This window comes from Myodes glareolus, chromosome 4 (genome assembly GCF_982192425.1).
Source record: "Myodes glareolus chromosome 4, mMyoGla1.1, whole genome shotgun sequence".
Taxonomy (NCBI): Eukaryota; Metazoa; Chordata; class Mammalia; order Rodentia; family Cricetidae; genus Myodes; species Myodes glareolus.
Window position 1 is genome coordinate 20,879,023 of NC_142029.1, and position 23,497 is coordinate 20,902,519.

The 23,497-nt window shown below is 38.0% G+C and overlaps 1 protein-coding gene across 2 annotated transcripts in view; it reads right to left on the bottom strand.

The window, feature by feature from the left end:
* The window catches only part of Glce (glucuronic acid epimerase), a 70,736-nt gene that overhangs the window by 24,693 nt on the left and 22,546 nt on the right, over positions 1-23,497 (bottom strand). Inside the window, exons 2-3 of one of the 2 annotated variants that reach the window (XM_085689201.2) lie at positions 10,491-10,581; positions 4,877-4,936 (exon numbers count right to left, since the gene is read on the bottom strand). The gene's annotated coding sequence lies outside the window, so the exon portion shown is untranslated. The remainder of the gene's footprint in view (positions 1-4,876; positions 4,937-10,490; positions 10,582-23,497) is intronic. The other variant, XM_048423352.3, reaches the window with a different exon arrangement.

Genomic DNA, 23,497 nt, shown 5'->3' on the forward strand with positions numbered 1-23,497 from the left:
AGATGGCTCATATGTATAATAGAATACAACTCAACAACCCAGATTCTAATACCTGTTCCAACATGGATGAATTTCCAAAACTTTCTAAGAAACTACACACAAAAGGTTACCCACTATCCATAAATTCATTTCTGGTAGTGGTTACAAGAGATATCTATCAAGGACAATGACACAAAAGAACACAAATAATCTTCTAGGGCAATAAAATATTCTAGATTTTGATTGTTGTGGTAAACGACAAAACTCACAAAACTGTACACTTTAAAGGGGATGCATTTCAATATACACAAATTATAATTCAAGTCAGACTTGGTTGAGAGCCAACTTAGTAAGATATTCACAAAATAATAAATAAAAGAGGGTTTTGGATCCATTTCGGTGGTAGAGCACTTGCCTAGCATACACGAGGCCCTGAGTTCACATGCAAGTACCTCAAAAAAAAAAATCTGACTTTTTAAGCAACAGATAAAATTAGTCTTGTATAAATGCACACCAGATACCTATTTGTTTGTGAAATGGTCTCACTATGTGGTCCAGGATGGCTTTGAACTCCCAGTGCTCTTGCCTCAGCCACTTAACTGTCTGATTTCAGGCATGCATATGGTTTTTAAAACTACTATGAAAATGAAAACAGAAGTTAAACCAGGTTAGATGAAGAAAGATAGATTATAGATTTTGAGAAATACCCAAGCTTTAGGGTTTGACAGACTTACACTTGAATCTTGCTAAGAGAGGCAATCTTTTAAAAAGCAATTTTCTTTTTAGAATTATTTATAAGTCTGTGCACTACCCATGTGCTTGGTGCCTGTGGAAGTCAAAAAAGCAAGAATCCCCTAGAACTGGAATTACAACAGCTGTAAGCCGTCATATGGGTGCTGGGAAACAAACCTAGGTCCTCTGCAAGAACAGACAGTTCTCTTAACCACCGAGTGCTGTGGAAGAATCATTTTGTACGCTGTAAAGATTTGTCACTTGAACTGGTTTAATAAAAAGCTGACAGGTCAGTAGTTGGGCAGGAAGTATAGGTGGGACAACCAAACTAAGGATGCTGGGATAAAGAAGGGCGGAGTCAGAGGAGTCACCAGCCAGACAGTGAGGAAGCTGGCTGTGTGTACAAAATGAGGTAACAAGCCATGAGCCATATGGTAGAACTTACATAAGAAATATGGGTTGATTTAAGTTGTAAGGGCTAGCTAGTAATAAGCCTGAGTCATTGGCTGAGCATTTGTAATAGATATTAAGTTGCCATGTCAGTTATTTGGGAACTTGCAAGCACAAAAGAAAAGTTCTCCGACAATTGAGCCATCTTCTCAGCCCCAAGATAGAAAATGTTATATAAATTAAATAGCCTTTCTAAAATTTTTCTCATCTATAAATCAAATATAATATTATTTCATGAAATAGTTATAAGATAAAATGAACACATCTATTTAGTGCCTACCAGATAGCATACACACATAGTAAGTAGACAGAAAGAATGAAATGCTTGGCAAGTTATATCTTTTAAGGCCAACAAAATGAATGATCTTCACCTATCTACCAGTTCATTTAATAAAATATTTTACAAACATCTACTGATATTTTACAAATATATATTGACATTTTCCCAAATAAGCAACCTGAAAAATCAAAGTATATATTTCCCTGAAAAGAGCGCTTTTTAAAAGTTTCTGTAATTTTTCTTATCTCAGAAAAGTTGGTAAGAACAGCAATCAAGAGAAAAAAATATAATCTTGCCTTTGCACAGAATGATATATTGGTCAGGAACATAAATTTTATCAGCCATAAATGTGAATTAAGTAAGATTTAAGCTAAGCTGTCCCAGATGAACAATTTTCCAAACAAACAGGAAGGTGACTGGACTGAATTACTGCAGCACAACAGGATTTTCCTCCGCCCCCTACTGAAGTTTTCACCACATGCTAAATGATATATTTTGTCAGCTTTAAAATTTAAAGTAAAAAAAAAACCCTACAATACAGAGATTCTGTTTAGCTAATACAGCTGGAGTAGATGTCAAATTTTATGTAATAATTATTCCTTAATGTACAGAAATATATTTCCTATACATAACACATAATCCAAAAGTTAAAACCATATTTCACTGATACCTATGTAAGCAGCTTACACAATAATCACAATAATCAACATAATTAATTAGGGTTGAAAGTTGAACCTAAGTGGTAGACAAAGACAAAAGTGTATCTTGTTTTCTCCCAACTACACCCTTGACCACTTCCTTGCGTTTGTCTACCCATCACAAGTAACTCACACAGACTTGGATGTATTCTCTCCCTACCATAAGTTCTACCATACAGCATACGTACTGCCTTATGCTTTAAAAAAAAATAAGAAAATTCCTTCAAGACAGAAGTTTAATTATTACTCAGACTTGGAATGTAGTTAAGTGGCAGAGTTCTTGCCTAGAATGCCTTGATGCCCTGGGTCTGACTCCCAGCATTGAAAAGCAAATTATTACTCACATTTGGAAAATTTTAGATTACAAAGACAAAATTTTTAAAGAAATCTAACAGCTAACGTGCATACTGAATGTGAAGACAAGATACCCATTTTCTTTCTTCCTTCTTTCTTTCTTTCTTTCTTTCTTTCTTTCTTTCTTTCTTTCTTTCTTTCTTCTCTCTCTCTCTCTCTCTCTCTCTCTCTCTCTCTCTCTCTCTCTCTCTTTCTTTCTTTCCTGACAGGGTTTCTCTGTAACTTTGGAGTCTGTCCTAGAACTAGCTCTTATAGACCAAGATGGCCTTGAACTCACAGAGATCCACCTGCTCTGCCTCCTGAGTTCTGGGATTAAAGGTGTGCACCACCACTGTCTGCCTAGGGACACTCATTTTCTACCCCTCCCTTTTCTACCCCAATTTATTTCCAAAAAATTTACTTTTCTGGTTATATATGGACAATTCAAAAAGTGATATTATTCACTAGTCATATTATTCCATCAAAGATGGTAATATTTGGTCATTATTTGAACTATTTTTTTCTGTCTCCCTATCTCCATCTATAATTTGCTATCCTTTCTTAATTTGTTGGGTAACATCTTGTAGAGTGATGTGTTCTTTTCTTTCTTTGAATATTTCTCTTGGTGTTTCATTTAAAAAACTTTATTTAACATTTATTTAGAGTGTATGTGTTGTTGGTGCATATTGCCATGACACACATGTAGAGGTCAGAGGACAATTTCGGTTCTCTCCTTCTACCACATGGATTCCAGACACCAAGCCTGGATAGCCAGTACTCTTGGTAGTCCATCTGGATACATGCACTACCACGTCTTCAGGTTCTAACTCTTTATTTCCTGAAATATGTAACATGCTGCTGATTCCATTGCAGATATTGTCTTTCTACAGTTCTATTTGGGTCTCTTTTGTAAGCAGCTTCCATTTTCCTTGGCATGTTTATGTTTTCCTCTGTTCTCCTGAACATAAGGAGTACATATGTAATAGTTGCTTTAATATCCATATCTGATAATTTCATCACATGTTGTCTCTCTCTTTTTACTTGTTGGTTTGTGTCATAGTTAAGGATCGTATTTTTCTGCCTTAGAGATGTGAAAAGTAGTATATTTTTCCCAATTTGCTATGAATATATTTATTTTGTATGCTTAACTTCAGTGAAGTATTCAATGATACATTGCATTTTTAAAAAGCAGGTACTAGTCATAGTAAACATGAATATGTCTTCACTGTGTTTTATCCTCTTAAGTATACAGCATAGCATTCATTATGTATAAGCATGATGATGCATAAAGCCTTTTATTCCTGAATAACCGAGACTTTACATTTATAAGACAATTAAACTTCCCATTTCTCTCTGCAACATAGCCCCTACTGCTTTACTTTTGTTGAATCTGACCATTTTAACCAGCCTCGAACACAGTGCCCTTTTGTGGTGGAAGGGCAAAGCATATTATCTAGCTTTTTAAAAATAAGGTCCTAAATTCATTACAAGAGGGTTCTGACACTGACAATAAATGACCTCTTAAGGTTCTCATATTGGAAATATATCCATTAATGTTGCATACTGACTATAGTCTTAGGGTTTCTATTGCTGTGAAGAGACACCATGACCACTGAAACTTTTTCTTCAAAATAAATTTATTTATTTTACATCCAGTTTCCCTTCTTTCCTCTCCTCTTAGTCCCCCACCCCCCATTTCTCATTCCCCAATCTACTACTCCTCCGTTTGTTTAGGAAAGGTCTCCCAAGAATATCAACAAAACATAGTAAGGATATCAAGTTGCAGTAAGACTAAGCATTTCCCAATGGGCTCATAGGGGCTCATAGAGACTGAGCTGACACCAGGGAGTCTACATGGGACTGAGTTAGGCCCTCTGCATATATGTGACAGTTGTGTAGCTTGGTCCTCTTGTGGGGCTCCCAGCAGTGGGAATAGGGGCTGTCTCTGACTCTTTTATTGGTTTTTGGGATCCTACTTCTCATACTGAGTCGCTTTGACCATGGCAACTCTGATAGAGGAAAAACATTTAGTTGAGGTGGAGTCTTTCAGTTTCAGAGGTTTAGTCCATTATCACCATGGTAGAGAGCATGCCGGCTGGGATTATGGCAGCATGCAGGCAGACATGGTGTTGAAGGCAACAGGAAGTGAACTGGAACACAGGGCATGGCTTAAGCATATGAGACCTCAAAGTCCCCCCTCCATAGTGACACATTTCCTCCAACAAGGCCACATCTATTCTAACAAAGTCACACTTCCTAGTAGTGTCACTCCAATTGGGGGTCATTTTCTTTCAAACCACCACATTCCATTCCCTGGCCTCCAAATGTTGTACCCATTTCACAATGCAAAAACGTATTCAGTCTAACTTCAAAATTCCTCAGTCTGTAACAGTCTCAAACTTACTTAAAAGTCTAAAGTTCAAAGTCTCTTCAGAGATCCAAGCAATGTCTTAATTATAATCACCTGAAAATCAAAATAAAAAAGCAGATCACATACTTCTAACATATAATGGCATAGAATATACAATACCATTCCAAAATGTAGGGAAGGGAGCATACTGAGGAAATATTGGACCAACGGAAGACCAAAAACCATCTGGGCAAATTCCAAACTCTGTGTCTCCAAGTCTGATGTCAAAACACTCTTCAGATCTTCAACTCCTTTCAGCTTTGTTGACCGCAACACACTTCTTTCTCTTGGGCTGGTTCCACTCTCTGTTAGCAGCTTTCCTCAACAGGTATCCCACGGCTCTGGCATCTCTAACATCTTAGGGTCTCCAAGGCAATCCAGGCTTCAGCTTCACAGCTTCATGCAATGGCTGCTCTAGACCTCCATTCAGGAACCCCTGACATATGCCTGGCCTTATTGGGTTTCCTTAGTCACAGAAGAAGGTTCCATAAGGCCTTTCTTCTATCCTTGACTCTAAAGCCAAAACCACATAGCAGAAGCTGCCAAGTTTTGCTGCTTACTGGAACTGGAATATTACTCTTTTGTTCAATTACATCTTCACCAGCTTTCTGTTTTCCATGGTTTCTTTCGTTGCCTAAGCTTGGTTATCCTGGAACTTGTTCTGTAGACCAGGCTGGTCTCAAACTCAGAGATCAGCCAGCAGAGATTAAGGTATGCACCACCACATCTGGCTCTAAGATTTTCTAAGATTTTGTTTTCTCTGTATAACTTATTTCATTTAATATAATGCCCTCAAATTGATCTATTTTATAGCTTTCTTCTTTTTAAACAAAAGTAAAGGATATCCTGCTATATGTATTTGGCCACATGTATCCTATCCACTCATCCACCATTGGACACATGAACCGTGTCCATGAACAATGCTGCTGTCAACTTGGATTAGAGATATAACTTTGAGACCATGTTTTAGTCTTAGTTCAGGGTTGTATTGAAGTACAGACTTGGTAGGCCACAGGGCCTCTCTGCTTTCCACAGTGATAGCTGAGCTCTGAGTTCATCCTAGTTGGAGTTTATGGTGTTTCCTGGATGTTTCTATTCAGCAAATCTGGGAGATCTGGAGCTATATTTTATTTTCCCCACACAATCTCTGCCCCTTTAAAAGGGAGTGGCACTCTTAGGAGGTATAGCCTTGTAAGAGAAAATGTGTCATTGTGGAGGTGGGCTTGAGGGCTCAAATCACTCCCAGTGTTCAGTTCACTTCCTGTTGCCTTTGGATCAAGATGTAGAATTCTCCAGGACCATGTCTGCCTGCATGCCACCGTACTCCCAGCTACCATGCTCTTCACCATGGTGATAATGGACTAAACCTCTGAAACTGGAAGACTCCATAGTGACCCAAACTAAGACAGAAGTTGGTACCAGGAACTGGTGTATTGCTGTGGTAGGCCTAACCATGATTTTGTTTGGAGGAATTTGGACTTTGGTACTCTGAGTTATGAAAGCAGTAGAATACTTTAAGCACTGCTTAATGGGCCATACTAGTAGGAGCATGGAAGAGAGTGGTGCTGAGAATGATTTGAACTGCTGGGGGCTGACTCAAGAGGTTTCAGAAGAGAATAATATTGATATGTGGCTTAGAGATTGTTCTGGTGATATTTTGGTTAAGAATGTGGCTGGGTTTTGCCCTTTTCCAAAGAGCTTGCCTAAGGCTAAAGTAAAGAGTTTTGGATTAATTCTATTGGCAGAGGAAATCTCAAATCAGCTTAGTATTAACTCTGTCATGTGGTTATTATTGGTAACCCTAGTGAAGATTTATAATGAAAAGGAGCAAGCTAAGCACAATAAATTACAAAATTTAAAATTTGAGAAGAAAAGGAGCACCAGGAAGGGGAATGCAGCTAAATCCTGTATTCAAAGAGATAAATGGATTAAAAGAGTTTAGAAGCTAAACTCCAATGATTTAATTTACAGAGAAAAAGAATAAGAACTTAGTGGTGTGTTCAAAGTCATACAACTAGTCTGACTACAGTAACTTTTGAATCCCAAGCCTTTGCTTGCCCTTGTAACTTACTACCTGAGCTGATGTACTTGTAACACCAGATGGAATAAAGAAATATACTTATAATGTTTTTTTATATCACCTACAAGGTCTATAATCTACTTTATCTTAGAATGTTATAAAAGAATATTAAGTCATTAGATTCTTCCTTTTATTATTTTGGGTTTTTTATTTACCAAATGTGAATTAACATTTATCAAGTTTTAAGGAAAAGGTCTATGTAAGTTGATGGCTTTTATGCCCCATGAAAGTTTCTCATATAATTTTTGCCATACTTGAAATATTTTGTTTATTGAGTTGAGGTCAATATGCTAGAAACAGTTAGCTAATCCTTGATATAGATGAATTTATATTAAATATACTATACATGTCATCAGTAAAACAAAAATATTAAGAACTGGCAATTCTACATAAAACTATTAATCTTAAAATTTAGCACTACTACAGAATAAAATACAGTTAGTACAAAGATGGCTTAATCACTGTACAAACAGTTTATTGATCTACCATAAAATGAGTTTATTGACAAAACAGTTTTCTTATAAACAAATCATGCATCAGAAAATACATGTCTGTATTACTATTAGCTGAAATTCAAAAATTCAACACATGCTCAGTAACTCTGTGATAGTCCAGTGAAACTCCTACAGAAATGATACTTAGTATAACATTTACAAAAACAATTATAACTACAGATGCTTTAAATTTCCAAATTCCTTTCTTTAAAAGTTTTAAATTTATTTTCTAAGAACAAAGCAAACACAGATATCACATACAAACCCATCATAAACCAAACATACCCTCCCAGGCTAGATGCCACATATAGGAGGCTGTTTTAAACCCAGTGGATTATTTTACAAGTTGAAAATTATAAAAAGTTTATTTTTAATAAATTACACAGAATGAGTTCCTTCCAAATCCTTATTTTTCCCCTTCATATTTTGGTGACTAAAACAGATATTTCTTTAATAGAGGTTGGGAATTCTAATTTACATGCTAGGGTCCTTTTTTCTTTCTTTCTTTTTTTTTTTTTTTTTCGACACAGGGTTTCTCTGTGTAGCTTTAGAGCCTGTCCTGGGACTCATTTTACAGACCAGGCTGGCTGTGAACTCACTGAGATCTGCCTGCCTTACCTCTGAGTGCTGGATGAAAGGCCTGTGCCACCACCGCCCAACGTGTGCTAGATTTATTTATTTATTTCAAGATAAGGTTTCTCTGCAGCTTTTGTAGTCCGCCCTGGAACTTGCACTGTAGACCAGGTTGGCCTTGAACTCAAAAGACCCACCAGTCTCTGCTGAGAGCCAGGATTAAAGGCATGTGCGCCACCACCCCCTGGCTACATGCTAGATTTTAAAATATATTTTTCTTTTTTCTTTTACCCCTTTGGAGATTGTTGGGAAACAAAACACACATCTTACAGACTTTCTCAACTCCATTTTTAATTTTTTCCTCTAATGTTTCTAAACATTCATAACTTTAGGAATTAGATTATATTAGATCTAGCACCCAAAAAGAGCAAAATCTGTGTGCTCAGGCCCCTTTTATAATTAGATCAGTACTTTATGGAACTCCATAAACCTCTCATAGACTGTGAATCACCTCCAGATTACTCCACAATCCCCCAGAGACTGTGAATCACCTCCAGATTACTACATAAACCTCCCACAGACTGTGAATCACCTCTAGATTACTCACACTCCACCTGTTCCAATATGAATGCTTTGTCAGTAGTTGTTATGCTGTACTGTATAGGAAATTACCACAGGAAATGAAGTTTACATAATTCTTCTTGCAAATATCTTTGAGTTGATATTGGTCAAATCTACCAAATGGGAACTTGCTGAGATAGGGCCAATCACGTTAAGCAGTTGACTTCATACTTTAGAGGGAAATGTAATTCCTATTTTAACCACTAGATGGTGTTGTTATATAGCCCAGGCTAGCCTTGAACTCTCAATCCTTCTGCCTTAGTCTCTCAAGTAACCTACAATACACTACCATAGCTGGCTCACTAATATACTTTTATATTAGGATTATTTTCATTTAAAACTTCATATGCTATAAATTACTGTGATGGTCTGAATAAAAAAGGCCCATAGGGAGTAGCACTATTAGGAGGTGTGGTCTTGTTGGAGTAAGCGTGAAGCTGTGAATGAAGTGTGTCATTGGGGGAGAGCTTTGAGGTCTCATTTGCTCAAGTCTGGTCAGTGTGTCTCAGTTTCTCATCCTGTTGCCTGCCTATTTGGATATAGAACTCTCAGCTACCTCTCCAGCACCATGTCTGCCTGTATGCCAGTCTGCTTCCTGCCATGATGATACTGGACTAAACCTCTGACTGTAAGCCAGCCCCAATTAAACGTTTTCCTTATAAGAGCTGCCATGGTCATGCTGTCTCTTAAGAGCAATAGAAACCCTAATGAGATACTTACCTTATTAGGGCAGCTATTAAAAACAATCCTCATTCTCTCAAAGTCTTGCTAATTCTGTTTAAACTTACTAGGTAAACCAAATATAATTAGTATGAATCTCTTTTTTAGAGCAAGAACAAAACCAGCATTATATAAACTTTTTGTTTTGAAAACAAAGACCATTACTTAGAAACAAATAAGCATTAGATATGCAACTACTCATGGCATTAAGTCTGGTTTTAAAAAACCAATTATTTCAGAAAATTAGCATTTCTTTTTATTTTTAATTTATTTTTTATTCATTTGGTTTTGTTGATATTGTTGAGACAAGAGTTTCACTGTGTAGCCTTGGATGTCTTGGAATTCAATCTGTAGACCAGACTGGCCTCAAGCTCAGAGATCCACTTGCCTCTGCCTCCTGAGTGCGGGGGGGAAAAAAGGGGGTGTGCCATCATGCCTAGCTAGAAAAGTAGTATTTATAAGGACTTTCATTTCAAGATATTGAGCTTGGTACAGTTACTTAGACACTTAGATACATATTTAAATCCAAAGTAATGAATTTGGCACTAAAGTGCTAAGGTAGCCACAGACAGTAACTAATGAGTGGATATAGCAATGCTACAATAAAACACTACTAAAGCAAGTGGCCAGGCTGTGGGCCAATTTGATGACTTCTGTTCCAGCCAAACATTTCTTTTCAATATATTATACCTTCGGTGATCATACCATCATGTTTCCTTTGTATCCGATAGTTGTTACAAGAAACACTAGTCATTTAAATGGTAAAGGACCACCCTGGCCCACTTTCTGTTGCCAGGATCTCAAAGGCACCTCAAATCTGCTAAATAACAGACTGACCTTGAATTTCTGATTTTCCTGCCTCTGTCTCCCTAGCAATGAGATTACAGGTGTCCTCCACCACACCTGATGTAAGTGGCATAAGGGATAGAACTCAGCATTTTGTGTATGCTAAGCAAACACTCTATTAACAGCTATATCTCTAGCCTTGAGAAACCATAAAAATGTTTTTTAGGTACAAATCTCTAGTTAGACTCAGAAATAAAAATGTGTTAATAAAATAAACATTAAATATGTTTGAAAATATATAAGGGTAGAATTATATTTTATTAAATAATCTTACCTTAATCAAATGAAAGAATCAAAATTCTAATACATTTCTGGCTTCAATTCAAAAAATATTTGAATCAAAACTTCAGATTCTTGTTAAATTCCTAGAAGAAAGAGATGAAAAACCTTTCAGCAAGGTTTGGTTTCAGATAAAATGTAGCAATTATAGCACTCCAACTGTCTCACCAACTCAGTGTAGTTCTAAGATCTGGCTAAAATGCCTACAGTAGATTACATGGGACCCTGAAAAGTACATGGCAACAGGTCCTGTAGTGGACCAAAATACAAAGCTCCATTTTAGAATGGCCATCATTTTTTCTTCTGGCATCATCCAGTCTGAAGTGTATACTGCTTAAAGAAAAGTTTCATGTCCCAGCTGTCACTGAAGAGGGAAATCTTAACATTCACAAGAAAGTGTAGACACACACACACACACACACACACACAAAACTCCTCTCTTCTCTATTCTCAGCTCAGCCATCTATGGGCACAATGGCAATGAGGATCATGAGCCTAAAACTCAGAGGCAAAGGAAGCTTGCTTGCTTTCTGGTCAAAGGAGCTGCATTTCCAAAGAGGATACAGAGATACCCTACCCTAGTGTGTGTGTGTGTGTGTGTGTGTGTGTGCGCGCGCGCGCACGCGTGCGCTAAAGAGAGAGAGAGAGAGAGAGAGAGAGAGAGAGAGAGAGACATTCTGCCCCTCCCCCTCCTATATCCTCCTACTGCTTAGTCCTGAAGATGAGCACAGTTTCCAGGAGTGCAACTCAACAAATAAAGCTTCACATTTATGTCAGAGACTGGAAAAGGGTAGTTCAGGGATCACTGGAGAGCACAAACAAGGAGATTATCACTGCAACAAAATACCATACATATACCATAATACACATATGGGATTACAGACTGACAACCTACCATATGCCAAAAATACTCTAAAAGATGCACTTAGCACACCTAACCTACTGAATATCACAGCCTAATCTATATGCACTCAGGACATCCAGGCCACAACTAGGTGAAACCTTTTAATTCAAAGTCTGTTTCAAAATAAAGTGTTGAGTATCTTGCGAAATTAATACAGACAATGAAAGTATACAGAAAGTGAAAGCCCAGAAGATGTGAATGGTTTGCTTTATGCTGTGACAAAATTGAGAAGATCCTAGGTCTAACAATCACAAACTGCGGACTGTTTGGGTTGGACAATAACTACACATAGCAATATAAATTTCACACACACAAATCTTCCTTAGAGAATTCCTAGTAATACTCATCAATTTGCTCTGCTTATAACATGAAACTTCAGTGCCCCAGTCCAAGTATGGGCTGAATTCAGCAACTCATTTCCAAAGGTTAGAATACAGAAAGACAAAAATACTTTGTTATAGAGAAACTAAGCAAACACTACCTTCTGCAAGTAGTACTGTTGTCATGTACTCCCTGAAAAAGGGTGAAAGGACACTTGGCTTCTGTGTTGATATTTTCTAAAACCCAGTTTAATCATGAGGAAAGTACCAAAGCACGTAAGATTACTTCTATAGAACACCTGGTTACTCAGAACAATCAAGGTCATGTAAGACAGACAGGAAACTGTCACAGACTATAGGAGACATTCCACAAGAGTCATATCGAATCCTGGACTATGAGGAAACTAGTAAGGAATGAGTTTGAAACCCAAAGTTGCCAACTTGACTACATCTGGAATTAACTAAAGTCCAATCAGCTGGGCACACCTGTGAGGGATTTATCCTGATTGGATCATTTGAAGCTCAAAAGACCCACCCTACATCTGGACCACATTTTCTGGTGGCAGCTTATAGAAAAGACATGGAAGAAGGAAACTTTTGCTTTTTGCCTGCCTGCCCTCACGCTCCTTGGAAAAATCCACTCCTTATCTGGTATTACAATCTACTTCTCCAGGATTCCATTGCTTATCAAAGACCAGCTGAGATATTCAGTCTCCTAGACCAAACTACTATTGGATTCTTGGACTTTCCACCAAGAGATAACCATTGTTGGACTAGCAGGAACACAGTCTTTGTGTGTGTGTGTGTGTGTGTGTGTGTGTGTGTGTGTGTGTGTGTGTATTCATTCTATCAGTTCTGTTTCTCTGGAAACCCTGACTAATTTAGCAAATATTAAGGCAATAAAGTTAGCTTTATGCTGCTAATAAAACAGCCCAGAACAGTGGTACATATCTGTAATTCCAGTTACCTGTGAGGTGGAGGCAGGAAGATCACAACTTTCAAATCAGACAGGATTATATAGTGAAATCCTATCTCAAAGACAAAACAACACCCCACCCTGCCCCATCAAATAAACCCCAAAAGCTCTTTTTAAACAATACTGACTTATGGGCTAGGGATATGACTCAACAGGTAAAGTGCTTCTATGTAGGTGTGTAAGGATCCCTAGCACCCATGAAAAAACCTGGTGTGAGTGCTAGGTTGAGGGGCAGGGACAGGAGGACCCTGGGGGTTTACTGCCTAGCCAGTCTACCCAAAATGGTGAGCTCTGGGGGCAGTGAGAGATTTGCTTTAAAAGAAAGGTAGAGAGCAATAGAAAAAGACACCCAGTACAGACCCCCGGCCTCCACCTGCAGGTGTTCTGGTGTACATGTACCACCACCACCCACCCCTACCCCTATGTGCACACCTAACTTACAATCAGTAGAAAATGGGGGGGGTATTTACTACAGAGACCGTTCTGAAAATGAAAAACAATACTGTGTTTCCCTTTTTATTATCAGGAAAAATAAGAGTTTATTATCAGGGAAAGTAAGATATTTGAGTAATTAGGGTGAGGGAAAGCAAGCCAGTTAAGTAGGAAAGGGATTTCACAAGTGATTCCACTCTTATCTTACATCCACTACAAAAGCAGAACTATAAGCTTACAATAATGATTATTACATTACTCATACGTGGTCATAAAACAGTCTGTGCATTTTAATAGTGAAATAAAATTAAATACATAGGCCCTATGTCACTAACACCTTCATCATATTTAATCTTTTGATTACTGTTAATCCTTCTTATTTTTAAAAGATAATATTTGGCCAACTATTTCTATTTAAGGCAAACTCAGTTCTCTACCATACTACTAACATCTGCAACAATTTTACATAGCCATCCTTCTCTCAGCTATACTTGCATTAATTTCAAATGGACAACAAAAGGTCTATAACGAACAGCTTTCAACCCGAGGCCTTCTGTTCTAATATTACATTCCATTAGAAATGAATGGTATACTTCAAGTATTTAGGTTTGCTCCAGAAACACATTGTGGAAGAAATAATTTACGACGGTTACTGAATCCTTTCTAACAAAAGTTATCTGGGCTTGGTATCTGTAAAAATTCAAGGTCAGTTTAGCTTCAACATCCATTCGAACACCTCCTACTATAAAGTCATGTGTTTAATGTTTCACATAATCTCCTAGATATTCCATTTACTTTTTAAAAAGACTAATTTATAACTAAATCAGATTTCCAAAACCACAAGACACCTGCCAACAGTTTTTGCCAGGGTTGGTACATCTTGGCTGTCTCTTTGTGGCCCTGAATGTGTTTATGAAACACCTATATTTTAATGTTCAGAACCACAAAGATTTCTCTCCCTTGTCAAAAGAATCAAGAAAACCTCAATCATTATTTCTTCTTCTTCTTTTGTTGTTGCTGTATAGGACCCCAAACTCTCTTTGTCTTTAGTACTTACAGCGATACCAGCATATAACAGCCATTTGAATACTTGTTTTAATTACTCAAGTAACAAACATTTAATAAGATAAATAAAACAAAACAAAGTCCTGTGATCATGGAAATTACTGTGAATAAATACAGTTGGCCTTTTGAAGAGGCAATGGGAAAGAAGGTCAACACACAGCTGCTTAGTGTAGGCTGTGACCTCATCTGAGGTTGCATAACTCAAATGGAGGTCACAAAAATTTGGCAACAGTAAAAGGTTCCATGTGCAACAACCAAAAACAAACAACAAGCGCAGTTTCTGGCAGTAATTTCCTGTGACGGATCACAGACTTCACTGCAACCATGGTTCTGAAAACATAATTCACATTGTGCATATGCCTTCATGTCATGCGATGCCAATACACACTGCTTCAAACACCTAAGCTCAGATTCTAGACCATGAATTGCAGTGTTTTAAAAACTCAAGTCCAAATGGATTAAAGACATCAACATTAATCCGTCCACTTTGAACCTGATAGAAGAGAAAGTGGGAAGTAGTCTACAAGATATAGGCACAGGAGGCCTCTTTCTAAGTAGGACCCCAGTAGCACAGACAATAAGAGAAACAATGAAAAAATGGGATCTACTGAAACTGAGAAGCTTCTGTAAAGCAAAGGACACTGTCAGTAAGACAAAAAGGCTGCCTTCTGACTGGAAGAAGATCTTCACCAACCCCTCATCAGACAAAGGTCTGATCTCCAAAATATACAAAGAACTCAAGAAACTAGACACTAAAACTCTAATTAACCCAATTAAAAAATGGGGTACTGAACTGAACAGAGAATTCACAACAGATGAACTTCGAATGGTCAGAAGACACTTAAGGTCATGCTCAACCTCCTTAGCGATCAGGGAAATGCAAATCAAAACAACTTTGAGATACCATCTCACACCTGTCAGAATAGCTAAAGTCAAAAACACCAACGATAGCCTATGCTGGAGAAGATGTGGGGTGAGGGGAACACTCATCCATTGTTGGTGGGAATGCAAGCTTGTGCACCCACTGTGGAAATCAGTGTGGCGGTTTCTCAGGAAACTGGGAGTCAACCTCCCTCAGGACCCAGCAATTCCACTCTTGGGAATATACCCTCGAGATTCCCTAACATACTACAAAAGCATTTGTTCTACTATGTTCATAGCAGCACTATTTGTAATAGCCAGAACCTGGAAACAGCCTAGGTGCCCCTCAATAGAAGAATGGTTAAAAAAGGTGTGGAACATATACACATTAGAGTTTTACTCAGCGGTAAAAAACAATGACATCTTGAATTTTGCATGCAAATGGATGGAAATAGAAAACGCTTTACTGAGTGAGGTGAGCCAGACCCAAAAAGAGGAACACGGTATGTATTCACCCATAAGTGGATTCTAACCATAATTAAAGGTCTTTGAGCCTATTATTCGTGATCCTAGAGAAGCTAAATAAGATGAACCTGATGAAGATTATTTAGCTATCCGCCAGGAGATAGGAAATAGACAAGAGTCCCAGGTAACCTCGGGTGCATGGGGGGGTGGGGGTGGGAGGGTTGTTGGAAGGGGAGAGGGTTAGAGAGAAGGGAGTAGGGGAGGAATGGGGAAAGCTCGGTGGACCGGGATGGGGGGGAGGGAGGAAGGATGAATATGGGATCAGGGAAGAATATATTTCAACTAAGGGAGTCATTTTAGGGTTTACAGGAGACTTGATTATATATGGGATCCCAGGTCCAAGGAGAGATCCCCAGATTGTTCTCTGGACAGAGGAGAGGGTGCCTGAACCGGCCTTGGCCCATAACCATACTGATGAATATTTTGCTTATCACCATAGATCCTTCATCTGGCGAAGGATGGCGATACAGACGGAGACCCACATTGGAGCACCGGACTGAGCCCCCCATGGTCCAAATGAGGAGCAGAAGGAGGAAGAAAATGAAAAAGGAAATACGGACTGCGAGGGATGCTATCACCCACTGATACAAGGGGACGGATCTAATGAGAGTTTACCAAGGCCAGTTGGACTGGGACTGAACAAGGACGTGATCTAACCAGATTCTCGGAATTTGGCCGGATTCTCTGAATGTGGCTGGCCCGAAGTCTTTCTGAAAAGTCATTGACTATGACACTGAGACTTGTTTCCTCTGCATATACTGGATTTTGGGGATCCAGTCTGTTTGGATACTCACCTTCCTGGACCTGGAGGGAGGGGGGAGGAACTTGAACTTCCCACAGGGCAGGAAACCCTGACTGCCCTAAGGGACGAAGAGGGAGGAGGAGAGAGAGTGGGGGGAGTGGGAGGGTGTTGGGAAGAGGGGCGGAAATGGAAACTTTTATAATTTAATAAAATTACTTTCAAAAAAAAATTTTCTGCTCTTACAGAAGCATAATGGAAATCAATGAATTTTAATATTTTCCTATCATTTCTCAGCATTTAAACATCAAATTAGTATATTATTATGTTGCATTAGGCTCATATATTTTATTTAAAAGTTGTTTGGTTGGGCAGTGATGGCACATGCCTTTAATCCCAGCACCTGGAAGACACAGGCAGGTGGATCTCTGTGAGTTCAAGGCCAGCCTGGTCTACAAAAAGTGTTTCAGGACAGCCAGGATTGTTACACAGAGAAACTAAGTTTCAGAAAATAAAATAAAATAAAAAAGTAAGTGAAGATGCTCTATGCCCTGCATTGCCAAATATGTAGGCAAGATTTAATTCTTATAGAAAAAAATACCCACATCATTAGTATGCAAATTTACTTTAATATTTAGTGAGTGGCAAAATTATATGTAAACCAAAGAATTGTTTTTAAATAAATATATGATTATTATTAAATGTTTGATTTGTACACATTTTAAATACCTATATACGTGGGGGAGAGTGTCACATGGCAAGAAGAGGTCACAAGTGGAAAAAGTTTAAGCAGCTCTGATAGAAAATAAGCTGAGGTTACCAGATAATTGCTTTCTACTGTAAGACTTTTTAAGGAATCTAAACTGGGGAGACTAAATGGTAGTATTCAAAAACAACCGACTTCAGTCATTATCATTGTTACTTATCACATATTCTACTTTTCTTCAAGTTTCATTTAATAAGGATGTTTACACATGAATTAAATCAAACAGAATATTATAGTTTCTTAGTTACTGAGGTGCTAAAAAAGTAGTTCCTAGAAAACAACTCATGATCACCTTTCAAAGATTATAATACATTAAAGCATCTGCCTCTATCAAAATGAAAGCAGCTTCACCCAAGTTAATAGCCTAACAGTAACATAACAAAGGTCAATAGCTATGAAAATAAATCCAGTGAGTCTTCAACTCACTATTTCTGAAGTCCCTCTTTCAGAAATGAAGCACTGTATCTACTTCAGCTACTCAGAGTTAGACTGTTCAGAATCTATCACAGGGCTGGAGAGATACATCAGGCCATAAAGCACTTGCTCTAACTGAATTCATGTAAAAGAAAATGTGGCCTGCTGACATATGCTTGTAATAGCTGCACTAGAGAGACAGACAGGTGGATTTCTGAGGCTCATCTTGGTGAGTTCCAAGTAAGAAACTGTCTCAAAAAACAAAGTGGATGGATCCTAGATAATGACACAAGAGGCTGACCTCTGGGCTCCACATGCACACACACATATGTACATGCAACTGTACATGTATGTATATACCCAAAATTGTATCCATTAATGTTAAATTGTAAAAGAATCTAGAAGGGGTTTAAGACAAAGAGCTTAGTATGTACCAAAATTAAGAAGGAACCTTAAAGGTTCTCTGTGACATTTATACATTTATGTACTGTACAGCAAACTTTTTTTTTTTTATTTAGCCACTTCCTAACTGCTCTGTTAAAAAAAAAGACTCTGTGATGGCTACATTTAAAATTAATGCCTGGGCAGATCATCTATAAATCTCAGATATCTATACTCACTCTGATCCATTGCTAAAGTTCCCCACTACTGCTTTGGGACCACTGAGAAAACTCAAGAGTAACTGCCCTTCCAAGTCTTATAACAACTAATGAGAATTCTGTAATTTCCTTGGAAGAGGAAAATAGAGGTTCCCTGGGAGCACAGTGGGGAACTAACGTGTGATGGAGACAGGAGCTTTAAGAGCAGCAAACAGATAGTAAACCTATCTCATCATTTTAAAAGCAGGGCTATCTTAAAAAAAACTTCTTCTTCCCCCCTCCTCCTCCTCCCTCCTTTTTCTCCTTCTTTTTAAGACCAGATCTCACTGTATAGCCCTGGCTGGCCTGGAATTTGCTTTGTAGGTCAGGATGGCCAGAAACTCAAGAGATTCCATGTCCACTGCTGGGATTAAAGGCATGCATCATCACACCCATCCTGAGATTTTAATCTGCTTCTGAGTTGGCCATTCTTCACTACTAAATACTACCTCAAAGCTACTGCTGATTTTTTTAAAAAGTGAATAACTGCTTGCTAGCTGTTGAACTATCTGTAGAGTTACCGTGTGTGTGTCCATGTGCACACGTGTGAACTCTACGTAGATCAGGCTAACCTTGAACTTAGGTCTGCCTACCTCACCCACCAAGTTCTGCTATAAAAGGAGTGCCACCACACAGGCTAGACTGCTACTCTCAACCCTTAGTTCACACTCCTATATCTGTCCTTTAGTAAGGAAAAAAAAAATTCAAACCAAAACCAAAGCCAACCCTGTATTTAAAAGAGCAAAATGGCAGGGCAAACTGGAACCCCAGAACTCTGGAGACTGGGGCAACCTAGGCCATGGTTAAATCCAGTCTCAAAGGGAAGAAAAGAAGGGAAGGAAGGAATGAGGAAAGATGTAGGGAGAGAAGATGAGAAGAGAAAGCAAACCACAAACCAATCAAAATCTAGGATTTTAGTCACAACATCTTGTCTACATCAGGCAAAGAACAGAAGAGTAGCAAAGAGACATGACGCCAAACTGCAAACGCTTCACTTCTTGCCACAGAACCAAGAAATATATTATTAAAGAATCCTATTTCATATTAGAATCAATTTACATTCGAAGTTAAAGATTTTGTTTCTATGCCTTAGACCCCAACCAGCTCTTTGCCACTTCATGTTTACACACTTGCTCTAAAATATTAACAACAACTTCACAAACAGTCTGTTTAACAGTAATTAGAATTTTATCTAGTTAGCACAACAGTAAAGCATGCCATAACACAGATGGCAGAAGACTTTCTCCTTTCCTCATCTGTGTCAAAGAACTTCTATTTCTATTTCATGATTAAGAAATCTGCACAGAAAGAAAAAAAAGACAAGACATTTGCACAGGATATTTACAAACTACAAACTACAAACTAGCAACAGAATCATTTTAGTAGGAAAGTCTGTACAGCAAAATCCTTGGTTATTTCTTAACAGAAAAATTTTTATTAATGACACTGGTCAAACCCAACCAGATACAAGGTTAAAAAATCAGAATGGACAGAGTCTGCACTATTGGTTTGACTTGGGTCTTTAAACCACAGCAATTCCCTAAAAAGCACAAGCTTCCAAACTCTGTGCAAACTGGGACCATCTCAGCAGCATTTAAAAATCTCAATGTGTAAATCACACCCCAAACTCAGGTCTGAATATGAGGCAGGGGTCAGTATTCTTAAAACTCCTGAGTAGGTACATAGGCTCATTCATAGCAATTTATATTATCAGGAGGCTTGGCAACTGGCACTGGCTCTGCCACCAAAAAGCTTGGGTACATCTCTATGCAGCTATTTCCTCATCTGGAAAGCTATTTCTAATATCTAGCATGCTGTGAGTCTAGGATGATATTCTTTAGTTCTCCTACAAAGACTGAACTGGTTTCAACATATAAACTACGCCAAGGGAGTGGACAACAGTAACAAGAAACAGTTGGAATCCATGGTCTTTTAAGAGTTTAGTTTTACAAGAAAAGATTATTTTATAGTATCTATCAAGTTCAGCTATACTTCAACTGCAGATATTTTTATATATCCACCTCCTTTCAAGTCATAAAATATATCTATGTTGGAAATGTATGAAAACTTGAATATCTTAAAATATAACAATCTTTTGAATTTCTATTAAAAAATCTACATATTTTCTGATTTTTTAAAAAAACTTTACTACTTTTGTTGAGCTCTTACAGATATAATTTTAACTTCTTTTCTTGGTAGTAGTGGTCTGATTGCTTTCACACAGAATCTTGCTATGTATCTCAGGCTAGCCTCCAACTCAGCACCCTCCTGACTCAGCCTCCACAATGTTAGAATTACAGGCATGTGTTACTCGGCATAGCATGACTTTAACACTCTATTAACATTCACTCATTTCATAAAAGGTAATCACGAGAAAAAATAGGAACATGGGTACAAAGCATGTTACCTAATAGTTCTGAACGAAATTGTTACCCTCAGCCAGTTCTCTTAACAAATGAATGCTACCAGTTGTGAAGATGCTTGAAAAAAAGGTTAATGCATGCAACCAGATGAGCATCTTACAGTACCAGTATCTGAGAACTGGGTGGCAAACTTCAAAGATGTCCCTCATGATCCTGGCTCCCCGGCATTCACATTCTTATGTAATCTCTTCTTTCTCTAAGAGTAGGATGGACCTAGTAACCTGCTGACAAAAAATAATGACGGAAATGACAGGATGTCACTTCCATGACAAGGTTATTAAAGTTTGATGTTCCTACTACCATGCTCTATGCTGGGACTCTTTCTTGTCTTCTTGCTTGCTCTGACAAAGTCAGCTCTCATGCTGTGAGATGCTTTACAGGTACATATGGCAAAGAACAGAGAAGGCCTCTCGCTGCAGGCAGTCTGAGAATAAATGAATCCTGCCAACCACTGTATGAATAAGCTAGGAAGCAGATCCTAAATAAGCTAGGAAGCAGATCCTTCTACAACAAAACTGCCCATTCCCTTTAATCTTTTTAACATTGCTAGAAATCAATCCAGGGCCATGCCCATGGTAGGTAGTTGCTCTACCACCTAGCTATATACTCAGCCTTTCCCACTCTCTCTCGAAACCACACTGAGCAGGCTCTTTTCCCAAACTCTGCCTAATGTTCTCCATATTACTAATTAAAATGAACAATTCCCAGTTTATTCTTATTTTATCCATAAGCAGAAGTTAACAAAAATAATCTCATCCTGGAAGCACACAACTCCCAGAATATCCGCTCTACTGGCTTTATTTTCATTCTCCTTTGTTGGTTCCCCATCTCTCTACCTGAGTCCTGGAGTTCAGGTCTTGGATCTCTCCTCTTGCACCTATGCTTACTCCCCAAGAAGTCTCCTCCAGACTTTAGATACTTACCATCTACAAACTGACATATTCCAAATTATTTACAGTCTGATCTTCTCTCCATACTGTTCTCTAATATACACAATTACCCACTGAGCATATTTTACTTGCACATTTAATATGCATTTAAGTTCAAAATTAAAGCCTTTGATTAGCTTTAGCACAATCCACCACACATATCCTCCTCCAGAGCTAGTCTTCCCCATTAGCAACACCAAATTTCCAGTTGCATAAACCAAAAATCTCAGTTATCTCTGTTTCTTGCCTCTTTCCACCCCACCTCTAATCTTTTAGTTGTTGGTTTTACTTAAAAATAAAATCTAACCTCTTTTAAAAAATGTCCACTGCTATGAGGCTCACATGGATTATTGCGATATTCTCCTAAACTGTCTTCGTACCTTGAACCCTCGAGTCTCTGTCACCATTAATAATTAAGTCATGTGGTCACTGTGTTTAAAACTTCCTAATGGCATCATTCTCAGTAAAAAGGCAAAGTCCCAACCAAATTCTCTCATTTCCCTGACCTCTATGGCTCTCTCCAGATCTGATTCCAATTCACTGAAGTGGCTATTTTCTTCCTTGGACACTCTAGGCACACTTTCCACAGACAATACACTCACTATACCTGGTAATGGCAATGTTCTTTCCTGAGTTATCCATATAGATTATTCCTTTGGGTCTCCACTTAATAGTCACTTTCTCAAGCCTGCCCACCTCCAATCCCTGTGCCTCTCAACCCTCTACACATTCTCTTTCTCCCCTTTTTCTCTGTAGTATTTACTGCTGATACACTGTATTTTATCTTTTATTTTCTAACTCCATCCATTAAAATGTGAGCACCATAAAAAGCATGTATTTAAAAATGACTATAGCAATAGGATAGGATTCCCTCACTTATCTATGCCAATATGGCAAAATAATGTGAATAACTTTAAAGGTACCAAAATATTACATTCATATTTCAATCATTGATTTACATTCTGACAAGTTTATCTCCCTAGCTATCATTTTAACATTATGTTAAGTTAGAGTGCATTCTCCTGAATATATACATACTAATTAGAAGAGGAATCAGTTCAGAATCAACCAACAAACAACCAGATTGTTAAAAAAAATAATTTTCCAGGTACAAGGAGATGGCTCATTGGTAAAAGGGCATGAAGACCTGAGTTTGAATTCTTAGCACTCATATATACAAAAAAGCCAGGTATGGCTGTTCATGCCTGTAATACTAGCATTGGAAGACAGAGAGTCAGAAGGAGCCCAAGAGCTCTCTGGTCAGTTACCTTACCCCAAATTTTGAGTATGGTTTGGAGACAGGTGGGAAGAGTTGTACAGGAAGACACCCAATATGTTGCTCTGACCTTGGCATGGGTGCAAGTAGGAACACATACCCACACACTCACAAACATGTACCACACACACAATGCATACATATATACACAACAATAATAATTTTCTATTGATAATCCAAGGTGGAAATGTCACATACAATATGTCACAGAATTCAACAATTTAAAGATATTATAGACTAGGAATTATAAGAGATACACATTTTCAAATAATTTTTTGAAAAGGAAACTAACAGAATTTAATTCTTTCACATTGAGTTACATCTTCTGTCAAAGACACACTGGTATTTACATTTATTTTCTAATCTAGACATTATTTTCACTTTTCTTTTTTTAAATCATCAGCAATAAAAGGAATACAATATTTAGATGAGAAACTAAGTCCACAATTAAAAGCAAGACTTAATCAAGCTAAGCTAATTTTATAAAGTTTTTACACTTGTGTTGTAGTGTTACATATTTCCGGAAGCACGTTCACACTTTCGTTATGATCTTCATATTGACAGGGAGGACAGACAGTACCACATCTTCCCATACCTTCCAAATACACATGGTATTTTACAGAAGGAAAAGTAAGTCTTAGGCTTAACTAGTTTGCTCAAAATTACAAAGTTATATACAGTCAAGTTGAACTATAATTGACTGGGTTTGTTGTTGTTTAATTTAAGCCTAGTGT